A 19102-nucleotide genomic window follows, 5' to 3' on the forward strand; every position below is an offset into this window, starting at 1 on the left:
GTGTTCCCATGCTGCCCTTGTCCATCTAAATGGAAGTGGTCATGGGTTTGGAAGGTGCTGCCTGAGAACATTTGGTGAATTTCTGCAGTGCATCTTGTTAAATAGTACAGACTGCTGCTACTGAGATTGGGTGGTGGAGGGAGGGGACGTTTGTGGGTGTGGTAGCAGTCAAGCCGGGGCTGGTTTGTCCTGGATGGTGTTAAGCTTCTTGAGTGTTGTTGGAGCAGCAGCCATCTCGGCAAGTGGGGAGTATTCCATCACACTCCTGACTCGTGCCTTGTAGATGGTAGACAGGCTTTGAGGAGTAAAGAGACGTGTTACTCACCACATTATTCCTAGCTTTTGACCCATGTTTATGTGGTGAGACCAACTGAGATTCTAGTCAATGGTAACCCCAAGGAGTTGATAGTGGGGGATTAAGGAACACCATTAAATATCAAGGGGCAGTGATTAGATTGTCTCTTGTTGGAGATAGTCACTGCCTGGCATTTGTGCAGCACGAAGGGTACATGCCACTTGTCAGCCGAAGGCTGGAAATTGTCCAGATCTTGTTGAATATTGTGCAATCATCAGCAAACATCTCCACTTCTGACCTTAAGATGGAGGGAAGGTCATTGATGAAGCAAAGTTGGGTGGCATTGTAGATAACAACATAAAATTACACAGGGATATTGGCACACTAGGTGAATGGGCAAAACTGTAACAGATGGTGTTCAATGTGAACAAGTTATGGGGGCTATCCATTCTGGAAGGAAGAAGGACAGATCAGGGTATTTTCTAGATGGAATGAAGTCAAACACAGCAGATGTCCAAAGAGATTTGGGGGTTCAGGAGTATCAATCTTTTAAATGCCATGACCAGATGCATTTGGCCCTTATTTCGAGAGGATTGGACTACAGGGATGGAGAGGTTATGATGCAATGATACAAACCCCTGGTTAGTCCCCACTTGGAACAGATCTGTGCACCACACCCCAGAAAGGATAGATTCATCTTGTAGTAAGTACGAAGCAAGTTTACAAGAATGAAACTTGGGACTTCAGGGGTTAGATTATGATGAGAGATTATATAAATCAGGTATGTCTTCTCCAAAATTGAGAAGGTTAAGGGGTGATTTGATCAAAGTCTTCAAGAGATACGCAGGTCAAGTGAATTGGCCATGCTAATTTGCCCACAGAGGGAAATGGTCTGGGTGTGTTACTCTTCGGAGGGTCGGTGTGGACTGGTTGGGTTGAAGGGCCTGTTTCCACACTGTAGGGAATCTAATCATGATTATTTTTTTAAACCTAACAGGAAAAGATAGGGTAGGTAAAAATAAACTATTTCCAGTGGTTGGCAATTCCAGAGCTAGGGGCATAGTCAGAATCAGGAGAGATGTTGGGAAGCACTTCCACACACACAGGGTGGGAGAGGTTAGGAACTCTCTTCCACAAACAGCAGTGGATCAGGGATCAGTTGTGTATGTTAGATCTGAAAGAGATAAATTATTGTTAAGTAATGGTATTAAGGAATATGGGCCAAAGGCAGGTCTATGGAGTTAGGCCACAGATCAGCCATGATCTCCCCGAATGGTGGGACAGGCTGGAGGGGCTGAATGGCCTACTCCTGTTCCTACGTTCCAATCTGATACAGAAACTGCTCTCAGTGGGAGAGTTGAAAAGATGTTGATTTCCGATAATTGCTGAAACGCAATCTGAGACTTTTCTTTCCAAAACAATGAGAGGCCTATGACCTAGAATATGCGGCCTGCCTGTTTGGTGGGTTGGGCTTTCCAAAACTGAATCTGGATAAGAACCTGAAGAAATGGCTTGTCTGAAAAGAAAATCAGGACAATGACGAAATACTGGGTAAAAGCAAATTACTGCGGATGCTACAATCTGAAACCAAAAGAGAAAATGCTGGAAAATCTCAGCAGGTCTGGCAGCATCTGTAAGGGGAGAAAAGAGGTGATGTTTCGAGTCTAACTGACCCTTTGTCAAAGCTGACAGAGGGTCAGTTAGACTCGAAACGCAGCTCTTTTCTCTCTTTACAGATGCTGCCAGATCTGCTGAGATTTTCCAGCATTTTCTCTTTTGGTTTGGGACGAAATACTGGGACCAGCTGAGTTGCAGAGAAATGACAGGCCAATGTTCCCCCTGCTGTAGAATGGGATTAGAGTAGTTGTGATTTTGACCAGCATAGAGATGATAGGCCAATGGACATTCTTTCTGTGTTGCAGATCTCTATGATTTTACGACCATTCGTCTAGAATTCCACAAGAACATCAACAGACTGTTCTGGAATAGTATATGATTTTTTGTTGACAACTGTCCATATAATTGCTATTTTTCCAACCAACCTCAGACCCATTTTAATGCAAGATATGCTGGAATGACATGAGCCAAAGCTCCATTTCCCTGTGGTTTAACACAGTCACTATCCCATATTCTGACTGGTCTCCATTTTGCTCAGTGCCTCCTCTGTTTTGCTTTGTTGACTGAGACTTGCCTCCCTCTGTCTGTGACATATTACAAGTGCAAAGTGTGCAAGGGACGCACAATGTTGCCACACTAAGTTTCTGCCCCATTCACAGACCCTGGAAACTCGGTGCATACGCGAGTCTGAAGGAATATTAACTACCAGCATCCAAAGTCATCAAACAAGTTCCTGCAAAACGCAAGGGGTTTTTTAAAATCTTATTTTCCCAACATGAAATCTGTGTGGGTATTTTTCCACTGTCCTTAATTTGAAGCTGATAGGAGAGATGTAAAATGCTTCTTGCATACAAAACAAAAATTCACAGGCCTCCAAAAGGTTAACTCCTTGGTGTAGTGGGATGGCAGGAGCTGAACTAATTACAATCAGTGGGTGGACCAGGAACCCCAGGGGGAAAGGCCTGCGAATCTCTCAGCACCAGAGGACAGTCTGGGCGCATTCCAACCCCACACTCTACAGAAACAGCTCAACAAACAAGACAAATGAAGTGAACAGAGGGAGAGAGAGAGAGAGAGCCACAGAGAGAAGGGAAGGGAGGTGGAGGGACAGACATTACAATGCACAGCCTCAGCTCATTCAGCCAGCCAACCTCACACTCTCTCTGCACGCTGTTCCCTTTCAGCTCAATAAATTCACAACTAACAGCAGCCTTTCTTTTCCTCCTGTGTCAGGAACGGCAGGCACAAATAAAACAAAAGGTGACTTTCAAGACTCGCAATCAGTTTAAGCCAGTCAAAGATTAAAATCCAGAGAGGATACATGCAGAGATCTAACCCACATTTCTAAACTAAACACTGCTTTACAAGCAAGCCACTGAGAGATGCAAAGGGCATTCTGTTCGAATTTATTGTCAAAACCTAACTCTTTATTTTAACCTTCTGAAGTGAGTTTTTACGAGTTGCCTTGCAGCCCGGATCTCCCCCTCAAGTAGTGCCCGTTAAACTTGGATAAAGCTGCTTACCATTGCTGTCCTCCTCCATGGTTTCTCTGAAGACTAAGCCTCCAGTGTACACACAGTGATCCTCAGGCAGCGATAGCACTCTCTGTAATCTCCCTCTGCCGTCCTCATACACACACACTCTCTCTCTCTCTCTCCTTGCGAGCTGGGAAAGTGATTGCTTCTCCCCAGCCCACAGTCACAGTCCAACTGAAGCTGTCATTGCATTGCCCGCCTCCACATGAGATGCCCAACCCACTGTCACCTCCTCCTGCCTCAGGGTACACTTCAAGGTGGGAGGGGAACTGGTCAGCATGTTCTCACTGTCCTGAAGACTTGAAAGAAAAGCGACGTGGGGAGGAGTTTAATCGAGAGAGTTTGTATGACATTAACTCCTCGCTGCTCTGTCACTATCAGCTCAGTGCAGTAAGAGCCCATTGGGGCTGGACTAGATCCTTAAAGGTGCAATAAAATTCGGGCCCATTCTCCAGCCCGTTCCCCACAATCCTGAGTGTCATTTTTATTTAAACTAACCATCCAATGCCCCTCCTGAATGTCTCAAGTGAACCTGCTTCCACACTTCCACACCGTTCATTCCTTTTTGTTTTGAGTGAGGGACAAAGGCTTTTCCCACTTTTGTTTTCTTTGCTAATTACCTTCTATCCATGTGCCCTCTCATTCTCGATTATGTCAGGAGAGGAAACAGCTATTCCCAATCTACACTGATATACCAGAGGGGTCTGTACAATGGATCCTATTCTCTGTTCAGACTGCCAGCTCACTGAACTGTCTGCAGAGCTGCACAGTGGTATCTGGCTACAGCAATGCTATTTTCTCCCAATGTCCTCGGGTGTGAATGTATTAAAGCACAGTTCATCGGACTGTGAAAAGCAGTGATTCATTCCACCCCCACCCCCAGCACCCAGATACAGATATTTTGGCTGAAATCAAAAAGAAATCTCTGCCCAGAATCCTGACATTCTATCATCCCTCCCAACTACCAGGGATGAGGTTCGAATTCTTGAGAATCGGGATTGTATAACCCAGACTGCTCTTTGGCCACAGTACCAAGTGAGTGCTGCACTGTCAGAGATGCTGTCTCCCAGCTGAAGATAGTAGAGTTAAAAATCTGCCTTTAACGGGTGCAGCACAGTGGTTCAGTGGTTAGCACTGCTGTCCCATGGCGCCAGGGACCCGGGTTCAATTTCACCCCTGAGCAACTGTCTGTGTGGAGTTTGCACACCTGTATTCCCTGTCTATGTGGTTTCCTCCCACAGTCCAAAGATGTGCAGATCAGGCTGGATTGGCCATGGGAAATGCAGGGACTGAGTGGGACGCTCTTTCGAAAGTCACTGTAATCTCTCTCCACAAATGCTGCCAGACCTGCTGAGTTTCTCCAGCGTACCCTGTGTTTGTTTCACACAGAGTAGCAATAGCCAGCTAACATTTCAGGGGTAGAGCCCTTGTTCTTCAGGATCAATATCCCTTGCACATCTCTCAGTCCCTGAGATCATCCTGAATACACTGAACTCTAAGATGTGTCTGGGCTAAGCTGTCTAAATGACACTGAGCGCTCCAGCATTGTTTTCCAACAAGAGTCTACCTACGTAACAAGTTAAATATGGTCAGTTTTATTAGAATGTAGTAGACTGTAGCAGAATTGGGAAGGGAGACCAATATTGGGATTACACCTGCTTTGTAAATATTGAACCAAACATAAAGGGCACAGGAAATGCTGTTCAGTGTGAATCCGTTGTGTCAGACAGTAAGTTAGACTTGAGGAGAATGGGGTGCTGAATGGAACTGACATTGAATTTATACAAAGGCAAAAGTGAGGACTGCAGATGCTGGAAACCAGAGTCTAGATTAGAGTGATGCTGGAAAAGCACAGCAGGTCAGGCAGCATCCGAGGAGCAGGAAAATCGATGTTTCAGGCAAAAGCCCTTCATCAGGATTCCTGATGAAGGGCTTTTGTCTGAAATGTCAATTTTCCTGCTCCTCGGACATTCCCGATGAAGGGCTTTTGTCTGAAATGTCCGAGGAGCAGGAAAATCGACATTCCCGATGAAGGGCTTTTGTCTGAAATGTCAATTTTCCTGCTCCTCGGATGCTGCCTGACCTGCTGTGCTTTTCCAGCACCACTCTGATCTTGACATTGAATTACGTAATGAAGTGTAAAAGGGTACACCCAATCCAGCAGGCCGGAGTGGGGATAGGGTGCACTGAGTTACAGTCCCAGCCTGTTTGAAAGCTGCCAGTCAGCAAGATTTGACCAACAGTCACACCACGGTCAGGTGGTACAACAGGGAACATCCCTGCACCAACTGGCAAAATATAAACCATCCTGTGTGACTGCAAGTAGGGCCGATTCCACAGCACTGACTCTGGGACTCGGCGGGTGGGGCGGTGAGATGGTCTGATCCAGCAAATGTGTCAGCGCATACGTTTCCTGCTAATTTTAACACAAGGTAGACAGGCAAGAGGCTGGAAGAACACAGCAAGCCAGGCAGCATCAGGAGGTGCAGAAGTTGACCTTTCGGGTGTAAGGACTGGGGGTGGATGGAAGAGGGAGCTGTAGGTAAAGTGTAGAATCCCAGGCCTCCCTGAGAGTTGCAGGAATTCCTGCATCATTCCCCTTGTCCACTTCGCTGCCAGTTGGTTGTCAAGACTGCCTCCTCACACTTTCACGGTTCGTGATGATCGGCACGGGATGGATTTAGTCAGTTGCGACGTTGTTCTGTGCCTGCTGGCTCTGCTGTAGAGAACTTGCCAAAGGGTACACAGAAAATCACACGCCAGCATACTCAAAAGGCTACCTACTTTAGAAAGACAATGGGCCAATTAAAAGTGACATAGCCACCTAAATTCTTGGCATACTTTGCAAAGATTGTTAATTCTTTAATACATGGTGAAGTCAGTTTGGGTCGAGCAAATTCCAGCCAGATTTCCAATGTCGGACACAGCAGGCAACAGAACTGTGGATGAGACCTACACTGCCTGGTCATAGACTCACAGAGCACGGAAGCAGACCCTTCGGTCCAACTCATTCTTGCCAACCAGATATCCTAACCTAATCTAATCTAGTCCCATTTCCCATATCCCTCTAAACACTTCTTATTCATATAGCCATCGAAATGCCTTCTAAATGTTGCAATTGTACCAGCCTCCACCACTTCCTCTGGCAGCTCATTCCATACACGTACCACCCTCTGTGTGAAAAGGTTGCCCCTTAGGTCCCTTTCATATCTTTCCCCCTCACCCTAAAATTATGCCCTCTAGTTCTGGACTCCCCCAACCCAGGGAAAATACCTTGTCTATTTACCCTATCCATGCCCCTCGTGATTTTATAAACTTCTATAAGGTCGCCCCTCACCCTCCGACGCTCCAGGGAAAACAGCCCCAGCCTGTTCAGCCTCTCCCTGTAGCTCAAATCCTCCAACCCTGGCAACATCTTTGTAAATCTTTTCTGAAACCTTTCAAGTTTCACAACATCGTTCCGATAGGAAGGAGACCAGAACCGCACACAATATTCCAACAGTGAGGTAAAAACATAAGACTGCAGATGCTGGAAACCAGATTCTGGATTAGTGGTGCTGGAAGAGCACAGCAGTTCAGGCAGCATCCAACGAGCAGCGAATTCGATACATTAGCTTGTCCTCTCTCCACAGATGATGCCTGACTCACTCTGCACTTTTTTTGTTTTCAGTAAAGACCTGGTCAATGTTTGATAAAGCAGAGATTTCATGGTTAACACTGTTCATCCAGATGACCCCAGCCAAAGGAGAACATGATCTTAAAAGCAAATAGTTTTCCCAGGATTTGGATAATACAGAGCGAGTTTTTATTTTGCGACTAACCTGGCAGGGAGAGCTTGTAAGAGACACTGAGAATCTAACCTCTGCTAATTCCTTAACTCCAGGAGCACATGGATGTAATTGTGGAGGAGTCTAGTTGGGGCAAACACTAGTCTTCATCCTTAAATTCTCTCAGCTGTTTATAGTTCACTGCTGTTAAATCAGTCCACATGAGGTGATCATGTGCCCTGTTCAAAGACAAAATAATGTGTTTGCACAAATATTGGGAAAATGCTTTCAGCACAAAATGAAGTTGTTTTGTGATAGTGTAGTCAGCTATGGAGTTCCCTATTCCTAAAGCACAGGCCATACTGCTCCCCTCTGACCTACCCAAATGGGGTCCCTGTTTTCATGTCCCAAAGGAAGGCAGCACTCCTGCCTTACAGGACATTCAAAGTTACTCCTGGTTAATTTATCCCTCTCCTTTAAACTTTGCCCTTTTCAGTTTGAGGCTGCTGCTCAGTGATGTGCAACTGCAAATCCTCATGCTGTTTAAATATCACAGGCTCCATATGAACAATCGTTTCCCCAGTGCTCTCTCTCTCTCTCTGGCCTTGCCACTCTCACATACATATTCAAGGTAATTTGTTCTCCAGAAGACGTACAACGGACCGATTCCGTGTTGGTTTCCTGGGTGTGTAGTTGACGGGGATTGACCGAGAGAGCACTTTAAACGATCCAGCTAAAACGTGTTTGTGAGTGAGAATCGAAATCACTCCATGCAGCGTTTTCTTCATCATCATGGTGGGTCCAGCCTGGGATTCCAGTGGAGTGGGGTGGGGTTCAGGTCCTTGAGTCCAGACCCTATGTGGACATTGTCTTAAATTCTTTTTTTTATTATATTATGGAAGGATTGTTATTCTCAACTTTTTATTTCACTACTTCTTTAATTTTCTAATTTATTACGATGATTTTGTACTTTTGAAGGTCTATAATGCTGGACTTCTTATTTCTTTTCTGTTCTACACTTGTGTTTCCTAAGAATTTGTATTCAAAAATCTGCACCTAGGTGCCTTTGTACCTAAGATGGTATTGCAAGTAGCGACTTGTAAACGTTTCCCTGTATTCACGGGAGTATATGTCTCAAAGAAGCGGATTCAGTTCAGTTTCACTACAACAAAAGAGAAGCTCACAGCTCAAAGAATTTGCAAGCATTGGGTGAGGGGTGGAAGAGAGCAGCTCTCAAAGTTAACGCTGGGAGGCAACAGAAAAGACAGCAGACAGCACACCTGCAGACAAAAGGCAAGTCTGTACTCCCTGAGCCAAAACCCTGATAGGAATTAGAATTGAAGAGTGCATTTCAGGCAGAGTTCTGAAGGATTTCTTCAGAAGAATTTTTTCTTTACTATTCAGATTCCCTCACTGCCAATATACTCCAGCTCTTTAAAGGGGAGGTGGGGGGGATCCTTAAGCAAATGGTTTCAAATAACATTCTTCCAAGCAGAGAGAAGGAATCAAAACACATTGCATATTTAATCCCTTGAAAAGAAAAATTAGCAATTTGCTGAGCATCGCAGTGGATTTAATGTCAAACCTCTGCAGCTGTACCTTCTCATGTCCTGTTCAGGAGTGCACAGGGCACCAGCAGCAATTACATCCTGTTTCAGGATAATTCCGTTGCTCTTAACAGCAAACGGGAAGAGGGTTAGGAGACATATGCACAAATTGCACGGTGGCTAATCAAAACAACATCACCTTTCCATTCCCCTTTTGGAAAAATAAACACTGTAAATCACTCTGCAGGGCTGGCAGCATCTGTGGGAAATGAATCACAGCTAATGTGTCAGGTCGATAACCTTTCTTTAGAAGCTGGAGATTTCACAGAGTATAAGTTCCTCACCCCGATCCCCAAATCCCACTCCCTGCTTTCCCCTGGCTCCACAGTCCCTTATAAACGGTTAAATCTCTCATTCAGATCATACTGGTAAAAAGTCATCAACCTGAAACATTAAGGCTGTTTCCCCCACTGCACATGTTCTTTGGGATTTAAGATTACCTGAATCAGAACCGCAGTGCAGATACCCAAAATAATTTCAGATCATACCAACAATATCCACATTTATTTCCTTTTGGGTTAGACCTGAAAAATTAACTTTGTTTCTCTCTCCACAGATGCTGCCAGACCTGCTGAGTTTCTCCAGCAATTTCTGTTTTTATTTCAGATCTTTAGCATCCACAGTATTTTGGTTGCGCTCAGGGATGATTAAGATAGGCCATTCAGCCCATCAAGTTTGCTGCACCATTCACTGGGAAGGTGGCTGATCTGATCATCCTCAATCCAGATTCCTGCCTTTTCCCCATAACCCTCGATTCCATTGTGATTAAAAATCTGTCTATCTCAACCTTAAATACATTTAATGACCTCAGCAGCCCTCTGCAGTAAAGAATCCCACAGACACACAATTCTCTCAGAGCAGAAATTCCTCCTCATCTCATTCTTAAATGTATGGCCCCTCACTCTGACATTACGCCCTCTGGTCCCAGACCGTCCCTCAAGGGGAAACAGCCCTTCCATACTAACCCTGTCAATCTCTCTAAGAATCTTGAACATTTCAATAAAGTCACCTCTCATTCTTCTCAATTCCAACGAGTACAGGCGTAATCTATTCACCCTCTTCTCATTAGAGAGACCGGAGTGTGGTGCTGGAAAAGCAGGACAGGCAGCATCCAAGAAGCAGGAAAATCGACGTTTGGGGCCTTTCATCAGGACCACACTCTTGACTCTAATCTCCAGCATCTGCAGTCCTCACTTTCGCCTCACTAGAGAGCCCATTAAGGCCCGGGGTCAGAGAAGTGAACCTCCTCTGGACTGCTCTAATACTGGTATATCGTTCCTCAGATAACAGATCCAAAAGTGTTTTACAGTGATCCAGCTGTGGTCTGATTAGTGCCTTGTCTAGTTTCAGCTAAAGCTCTCTGTCATTTATAATCCATTCCCTTTGAAATAAAGGCCAATGCTTTACTTGCCTTCCCTGTTATCTGCTGAACTTGGATACTAGCTCAAAGACAGGGATTCTCAAATCCCTCTGTTTCCACAGCTTGCTGCAGTCTTTCTCCATTTAAATAATATTCAGCTCCTCTATTCTTCCAACTTCATGTCTCCCCACATTATATTCCATATGCCAATGCGGTGACCCTCTCGTGTGAGAGAACCTTCTACATCAGGTGTAGCTCACAGACAGTGGTTCCATTCTAAGATCAAAAGGATTGCAGGATTTTAAGTGTTGGAGGTGATTTCCTCGAATTCCAGGAGCAGCAATTACTGTTTTATATGCTGTTGCATTGTTTTGGAACTTTGGAAAAAAAAATCAAAACAACAGCAGTTTAAAAGGGAGAAGAACAGACAAAGGAAGGACGTGGTGAGGATAGTGCAGGGAGAGAGAGAGAGAGAGAGAGAGAGAGAGAGAGAGAGAGAGAGAGAGAGAGAGAACCTGCACAGTTACTCTCTTTGCTGTTTGAATTCATGTATTGCTGGACATTGGAGTGCATCGGGGAAAATTAACAAACAGTGAATTTCACAAATGATCTTGGAGGAACCTGTTTGGGCGAAGTTCACAGCACAGAATCAGATAAGTGAATCATTGCTTTAAGTGTGTCCAATAGAAAGGCTACAGTAGTGAGTAGAGTGGGTTCATTCTTGATTATATGTTTTTGGAGATATGTCTCTTGATTAAACTTGAAATATAAGTCGTAATTATTAATTTAACCTGGGACAGAGTTTGTAGAGGAATAAGACAGTGTTATTTTCTGGGTCTGTAGATTGTGAAAGAGCAAAAATGGCCTTTGCAGTGATATGTACTTCTTGTCAGATGTGGGAGTTTAAAGAGAGGTTACTGCGGATTATATCTACCATAAATGCTGTTGGCTGCGAATCTTATCAGATCGAATGGATCGGTTGGAGAGACAGTTAGAAGCGATGAGGAATTTGCAACAGCAACAGTATGTGATAGATGGCAGTTATAGGAAGGGATACAGTCTCAGATACAGTCACAAAGATGGGTTAACTCCAGGAAGGGTAAGAGAGGTTGGCACCTAGGGCAGGAGTCTTTTGTGGATATACCCATATCAAACAGGTATGCTATTTTGGAAAATATTGGGGATGATGGATTCTCAGGGGAACGGAGCACGAACTGCCAAGTTTCTGGTATTGAGACTGGCTCTAATGCAACGAGGGGTACATCGGCTTCCAAGAGATCAATTGTGTTAGGGGATTCTGTAGTCAGAGGTACAGACAGATGTTTCTGTGGCCAGGAGAGAAAAAGCAGAATGGTGTGTTGTTTCCCTGGTGCCATGATCAAGGATGTCTCAGAGAGGGTGCAGAATGTTCTCATGGGGGAGAGGGGCCAGCAGGAGGTCATAGTCCACATTGGAAACAACGACATTGGAAGGGAACAGGTTGAGATTCTGAAGGGAGATTAGAGAGAGTTAGGCAGAAATTTAAAAAGAAGGTCCTTAAGGGTAGTAATATCTGGATTATTCCCAGTGCTACGAGCTAGTGAGGGCAGGAATAGGAGGATAGAGCAGATGAATACATGGCTGAGGAGCTGGAGTATGGGAAAAGGATTCACATTTTTGGATCATTGGAATCTCTTTTGGGGTAGAAGTGACCTGTACAAGAAGGATGGATTGCACCTAAATTGGAAGGGGACTAATATACTGGCAGGGAGATTTGCTAGAGCTGCTCGGGAGGATTTAAACTAGTAAGGTGGGGGGGTGGGACCCAGGGAGATAGTGAGGAAAGAGATCGATCTGAGATGGGTACAGCTGAGAACAGAAGTGAGTCAAACAGTCAGGGCAGGCAGCGACAAGGTAGGACTAATAAATTAAACTGCATTTATTTCAATGCAAGGGGCCTAACAGGGAAGGCAGATGAACTCAGGGCATGGTTAGGGACATGGGACTGGGATATCATAGCAATTACGGAAACATGGTTCAGGGATGGACAGGACTGGCAGCCTAATGTTCCAGGATACAAATGCTACAGGAAGGATAGAAAGGGAGGCACGAGAGGAGGGAGAGTGGCATTTTTAATAAGGGATAGCATTACAGCTGTGCTGAGGGAGGATATTCCCGGAAATACATCCAGGGAAGTTATTTGGGTGGAACTGAGAAATAAGAAAGGGATGATCATCTTATTGGGATTGTATTATAGACCCCGTAATAGTCAGAGGGAAATTGAGAAACAAACTTGTAAGGAGATCTCAGCTACATGTAAGAATAATAGGGTGGTTATGGAAGGGGATTTTAACGTTCCAAACATAGACTGGGACTGCCATAGTGTTAACGGTTTAGATGGAGAGGATTTTGTTAAGTATGTCTAAGACAATTTTCTGATTCAGTGTGTGGATGTACCTACCAGAGAAGGTGCAAAACTTGACCTACTCTTGGGAAATAAAGCAGGGCAGGTGACTGAGGTGTCAGTGGGGGAGCACTTTGGGGCCAGCGACCATAATTCTATTAGATTTAAAATAATGATGGAAAAGGATAGACCAGATCTAAAAGTTGAAGTTCTAAATTGGAGAAAGGCCAATTTGGACGGAATTAGGCAAGAACTTTCAAAAGGTGATTGGAAAGGGTGGATGCTAGGAAATTGTTAAGTGAGGAGACTAGGACCCGTGGACACAGCCTTAGAATTAGAGGGGGTAAATTCAGAACAGAAATGCGGAGACATTTCTTCAGCCAGAGAGTGGTGGGCCTGTGGGATTCATTGCCGCAGAGTGCAGTGGAGACCGGGACGCTAAATGTCTTCAAGGCAGAGATTGATAGATTCTTGTTGTCTCGGGGAATTAAGGGCTACAGGGAGAATGCGGGTAAGTGGAGTTGAAGTGCCCAGCAGCCATGATTGAATGGCGGAGTGGACTAGATGGGCCAAATGGCCTTACTTCCACTCCTATGTCTTATGGTCTTATGGAGGCAGATGTTCGCAGGTAAAGGGACGGCTGGAAAATGGGAAGCCTTCAGAAATTAGATAACGAGAATCCAGAGAAAGTATATTCCTGTTCGAGTGAAAGGAAAGGCTAGTAGGTATAGGAAATGCTGGATGACTAAAGAAATTGAGAGTTTGGTTAAGAAAAAGAAGGAAGCATATGTCAGGTATAGACAGGATAGATCGAGTGAATCCTTAGAAGAGTATAAAGGAAGAAGGAGTATAATTAAGAGGGAAATCAGGAGGACAAAAAGGGGACATGAGATAGCTTTGGCAAATAGAATTAAGGAGAATCCAAAGGGTTTTTACAAATACATTAGGGACAAAAGGGTAACTTGGGAGAGAATAGGGCCCCTCAAAGATCAGCAAGCTGGCCTTTGTGTGGAACCGCAGAAAATGGAGGAGATACTAAATGAATATTTTGCATCAGTATTGACTGTGGAAAAGGATATAGAAGATATAGACTGGAGGGAAATAGATGGTGACACCTTGCAAAATGTCCAGATTACAGAGGAGAGCTGGGTGTCTTGAAATGTGTAAAGGTGGATAAATTCCCATGACCCGATCAGGTGTACCTGAGAACTCTGTGGGAAGCTAGAGAAGTGATTGCTGGGCCTCTTGCTGAGATACTTGTATCATCGATAGTCACAGGTGAGGTGCTGGAAGACTGGAGTTTGGCAAACGTGGTGCCACTGTTTAAGAAGGGTGGTAAGGACAAGCCAGGGAACTATAGACCAGTGAGCCTGACCTCAGTGGTGGGCAAGTTGTTGGAGGGAATCCTGAGGGACAAGATATACATGTATTTGGAAAGGCAAGGACTGATTCGGGATAGTCAACATTGCTTTGTGCATGGGAAATCATGTCTCACAAACTTGATTGAGTTTTTTGAAGAAGTAACAAAGAAGATTGATGAGCGCAGAGCGGTAGATGTGATCTATATGGACTTCAGTAAGGCGTTCGACAAGGTTCCCCATGGGAGACTGGTTAGCAAAGTTAGATCTCATGGAAAACCAGCCATTTGGATACAGAACTGGCTCAAAGGTAGAAGACAGAGGGTGGTGGTGAAGGGTGGTTTTTCAGACTGGAAGCCTGTGACCAGTGGAGTGCCACAAGGACCGGTGCTGGGTCCACTACTTTTTGTCATTTACATAAATGATTTGGATTCTAGCGTAAGAGGTATAGTTAGTAAGTTTGCAGATGACACCAAAATTGGAGGTGTAGTGGACAGCAAAGGGGGTTACCTCAGATTACAACAGGATCTGGACCAGATGGGCCAATGGGCTGAGAAGTGGCAGATGGAGTTTAATTCAGATAAATGCGAGGTGCTGCATTTTGGGAAAGCAAATCTTAGCAGGACTTATACACTTAATGGTAAGGTCCTAGGGAGTGTTGCTGAACAAAGAGACCTTGGAGTGCAGGTTCATAGCTCCTTGAAAGTGGAATCACAGGTAGATAGGATAGTGAAGAAGGCGTTTGGTATGCTTTCCTTTATTGGTCAAGAGTATTGAGTCCAGGAATTGGGAGGTCATGTTGCAGCTGTACAGGACTTTGGTTAGGCCACTGTTGGAATATTGTGTGTAATTCTGGTCTCCTTCCTATTGGAAAGATGCTGTGAAACGTGAAAGGGTTCAGAAAAGATTTACAAGGATGTTGCCAGGGTTGGAGGATTTGAGCTACAGGGAGAGGCTGGACACACTGGGGCTGTTTTCCCTGGAGCGTCAGAGGCTGAGGGGTGACCTTATAGAGGTTTACAAAACTATGACAGGCATGGATAAGGTAAATAGGCAAATTCCTTTGCCTGGGGTCAGGGAGTCGAGAACTAGAGGGGCATAGGTTTAGGGTGAGAGGGGAAAGATATAAAAGAGACCTAAGGGGCAACATTTTCACACAAAGGGTGGTACATGTATGGAATGAGCTGCCAGAGGAAGTGATGGAGGCTGGTGCAATTGCAACATTTAAGAGGTATTTGGATGGGTATATGAATAGGAAGGATTAGAGGGATATGGGCCAGGTGCTGGCAGGTGGGACTAGATTGGGTTGGGATATCTGGTCAGTATGGACGGGTTGGACTGAAGGGTCTGTTTCCATGCTGTACATCTCTATGACTCTAATGAAGGTGAATGGGACTAGGTCAGTCGAGGAAACCTGGTCGGCATGGATGGGTTGGGCCGAAGGGTCTGTTTCTGTGCTATATGACTCTAAGACTCTATAATAGCACAACACAATGCATGCAATTGGAGTCTGGTACCTGACTACTCCTCAATTAGGTTGTCAAGCATTGACAAGGTTCAGACCTGCTTCTTTTCAGCTCAGAAACCTTTCCAGCACCACACTTCTCAACTCCACCTAATCTTGAGGCCATGTTCCCTCGTCCTAGTCTCACCCACCAGCGGAAACAACTTGCCTGCCTTTATCTATCCCCTTCATAATTTTCTATGTTCCTATAAGATCCCCTCTCATTCTTCTAAACTCTAGCGGGTTCTACCTGACATTTCAAACGTAGGTGGATACGGTATACTATTCCATAATAATAGAAGCAGGAGTAGGCCATTTGGCCCGTCAAGCCTGCTCTGCCATTCATTAAGATCATGGCTGATCTATCCATCGTTTCACCTCCTCCTCCCTGCATTATCCCTGTAATCCTTATTCCCCTACCATGCAAAAACCCATCCAATTGGGTCTTGAATATATTTAATGAAACTGCCTCTACTGCTTCCTTGGGCAGAGAATTCCATGGATTCACTACTCTCTGGGAAAAACAGTTCCTCCTCATCTCTGTCCTAAATCTACTCCCCCCAATCTTGAGGAGAAAGTGAGGACTACAGATGCTGGAGATCAGAGTCAATCTGTGTGGTGCTGGAAAAGCACAGCAGGTCAGGCAGCATCTGAGGAGCAGGAGAGTTGACGTTTTGAGCATAAGTTCTTCATCAGGAATGTGATGAAGTGGGGGTTTATTCCTGATGAAGAATTCATGATCAAAACATTGATTCTCCTGCTCCTCGGATGCTGCCTGACTGGCTGTGCTTTTCCAGCACCACACTCTCGACTCCCCTAATCTTGAGGCCATGTTCCCTAGTCCTAGTCCCACCCACCTGCGGAAACAACTTGCCTGCCTTTACCCTATCTATCCCCTTCATAATTATTTTTGTTCCTATTAGATCCCCTCTCATTCTTCTACATTCTAGCGAGTACAGTCCCAGGCCGCTCATAGGGTAACCCCGTCATCTCGCGAATCAACCTGGTGAACCTCCTCCAAACCCAGTATACCCTTCCTCAAGTAAGGAGACCAGAACTGCGCACAATACTCGAGGTGCGGCCTCACCAACACCTTGTACAATCACAGCAGAAACTCCCTACTCTTAAATTCAATCCCTCTAAAAATGAAAACCAATATTCCAGTTGCCTTCCTGAATACCTGTTGCACCTTCAAATCAACCTTTAGCAATTCATGTCAGTGCACAGGCTGCGTGAAAGGAAGCGGTTTGACAGGCTAAATTATTGGCTCATTCCAAATTTTCTTTCACGAATCCTGCACTTCCATGCCAGGGCTGAGATGGTACAGCATCCAATGGTGGGAACTGAATCAAACACAATTTGTCACAAGGAGAAAACATGAGAGAAATTCAGCAAAGGGACTGGTCAAAGCTTTGACAGGAGACTTAAAAGAAGAGGGAAGGGGTAGGCATAGAGAGACGTCCACATCTTTGGGTCCAGTCGACTGAATGCAGGGCTGATCAACACAGGAGCGAAGAGGGTCAAGGAGAGTCAAAAGACCAGAAACAGACAGACACCGAGATGTAGATCCATGTCTGGTGATGTGACCTTTGAAGCATGACATTGGCACCCAATCCCTTCCACCCATGTAGGATACTGCTGGGTCATGAAGACTGAAGACCATGAGCAAATGACACCCTTCGCACCCCCTCACAAGGCCAGGGGTGGTGGCGGAGAGATTATTGTGCCGGGTGGGTGGGTTCACTGAACGACACAGAGGGACAGAACCTTTCATGTCTCTCTCAGTGGGCAGGACTCAATGTGGTAACTCTTTAACCAAAATAAAGGGGCAGGGGATGGACCAATCTCTAGAATCATGTCATGTCGCATTACAGCAGCATAGTGGCTCAGTGGTTAGCACTGCTGTGAAAACTTATTTCCTCTCATTCAGTCTAAATCTGCTGCTCCTTACTGTAAATCACCCCCCAAACCCCCACCCCCCCAAATACCCCAGTCACCATGGGGAGAAGTTTCTTCCTGTCTCCCCTGCCTGTGCCCCTCAAGATTCTATACATCTTAATCATGTCCCCTCTCAGTCCCCATTGCTCCAACAGGGAAAACAACAGTATATCCAATTAGAACTGTCCAGCTCAGGCCACATCCTGGTATAGTGTCCTGTGCACCCTCCCCAGCATTATCACATCCCAAAATATGCAGCACGGTGGCTCAGTGGTTAGCACTGCTGCCTCACAGCATCAGGGACTCAGGTTCGATTCCAGCCTCGGGTGACTGTCTATGAGGAGTTTGCATGTTTTCCCCATGTCTGCGTGGGTTTCCTACCACAATCCAAAAGAGGCGCAGGTTGCGGTGGATTGGCTGTGCTGGGTTGCTCACAGTGTCCAGGGATATGCAGGATAGGTAGGTGACCGATGGGAATGCAGGGTTTCAAGGAGAGGGTGGGATGTTGTTCAGAGAGTCAATGTAGACTTGATGGGCCCAATGGCCTACTTCCACACGGTCAGGATTCTATGATCTAGAATCCAGGAGGAAGAACATACAGAGAGACTGCATTTCACAGCCAGTGGTGCAGTGTCCAGGGAAGTAGCCAATTTGTATGTAGCAAGCTCACACAAGGAACACTGCAACAACAGCCAGGTTATTGGCGTTATTTTTTAAAACACTTTCAGTGCAGGATACACTTAGTCAGGACATCTCCTTTATTCAATAAACAATGCATCAGGCTCTTTTCCCTTGGAGGGGATGTAGGTCTCAGCCAAACACCTCAGGGACAACTTTAACATTTTGCAGGAGTATCGATTCTAGGACCTGAGCAGACTCGAAGGGCCAAATGGCCTTACTCCTGCTCCTTTGTTCTTATGTTTCAGACAAGGCAATGCGGTCACACCTCCCACTGCATTGCTGCACCAAAACACTGGAGCCATTGTAAAGGGCTGGCCTCATTTTAGTCCACACAGCAAAGTTGCAAGAACTGAACTGCACACTGCATTTAGTCACAGTTACGAGGCTGGGTGGGGGCCTGAATCCACTGCCGTCAGACTCAGAGATGGGAAGGCTACCAACTGACCTGAAAGGGTACAACTGTCTTTGGCTGCATTTGCAAAGACACAGTCTCTATGTGATCTGCATAAGAAAATCTTAAACTGGAAGCACTTGGGCTCATAACCCCAAATCAAAACCTTGCCTATATACAGCGACGGTACCCTTTAAACATTCTGCTCACATGAGAAAGCAAGACAAATAAAGATGACAGACAGTAAATAAATAAAATCTCTGCTCCACAGGACCTTTGATCTTCATTGAGGTCAGTAGGGGTCTTCAGTCCAATAAATAGTCTTCCTTTGTCAAAAATTATGAATATTTCAACCTAACACTCAGGGCATTCATTTCCTCCTGATTTTCCACATTGATCTCTAATGCCTCCAATTAATCTTCTTCCTGCCCAACCCCTTGTTACTTACTGCTGCCGTGTCCTTCATTCTACAGGAGGGCGATAAGATCAGCAATAACTGAGCTGCCCCACTCTCCTCATTACCAAGCCTTGCAGATGAAAAGAGTTTCCTTGCTTCGAAATCGCTACATCTTTTTTTATTCAAAAAGCAATATCCGCCAGGAGTAGACTTTCCAATTTTGATTAATTTCCTTTTACTTAAGGAAAAAAAAGGGAGCTTATGAAGGA

At 45.2% G+C, this 19102-nt stretch overlaps 1 protein-coding gene across 4 annotated transcripts in view; it reads right to left on the reverse strand.

Moving 5' to 3' along the window:
* The window catches only part of lzts2a (leucine zipper, putative tumor suppressor 2a), a 226085-nt gene that overhangs the window by 103248 nt on the left and 103735 nt on the right, over window positions 1–19102 (reverse strand). Inside the window, exon 1 of one of the 4 annotated variants that reach the window (XM_072557080.1) lies at window positions 3436–3675. The exons of 2 other annotated variants lie outside the window; for them this stretch is intronic. The gene's annotated coding sequence lies outside the window, so the exon portion shown is untranslated. Of the gene's footprint in view, window positions 1–3435; window positions 3676–19102 lie in introns of those variants that run through there. One more of the 4 variants, XM_072557078.1, reaches the window with a different exon arrangement.

Source organism: Chiloscyllium punctatum, chromosome 38 (assembly GCF_047496795.1).
Source record: "Chiloscyllium punctatum isolate Juve2018m chromosome 38, sChiPun1.3, whole genome shotgun sequence".
NCBI lineage: Eukaryota > Metazoa > Chordata > Chondrichthyes > Orectolobiformes > Hemiscylliidae > Chiloscyllium > Chiloscyllium punctatum.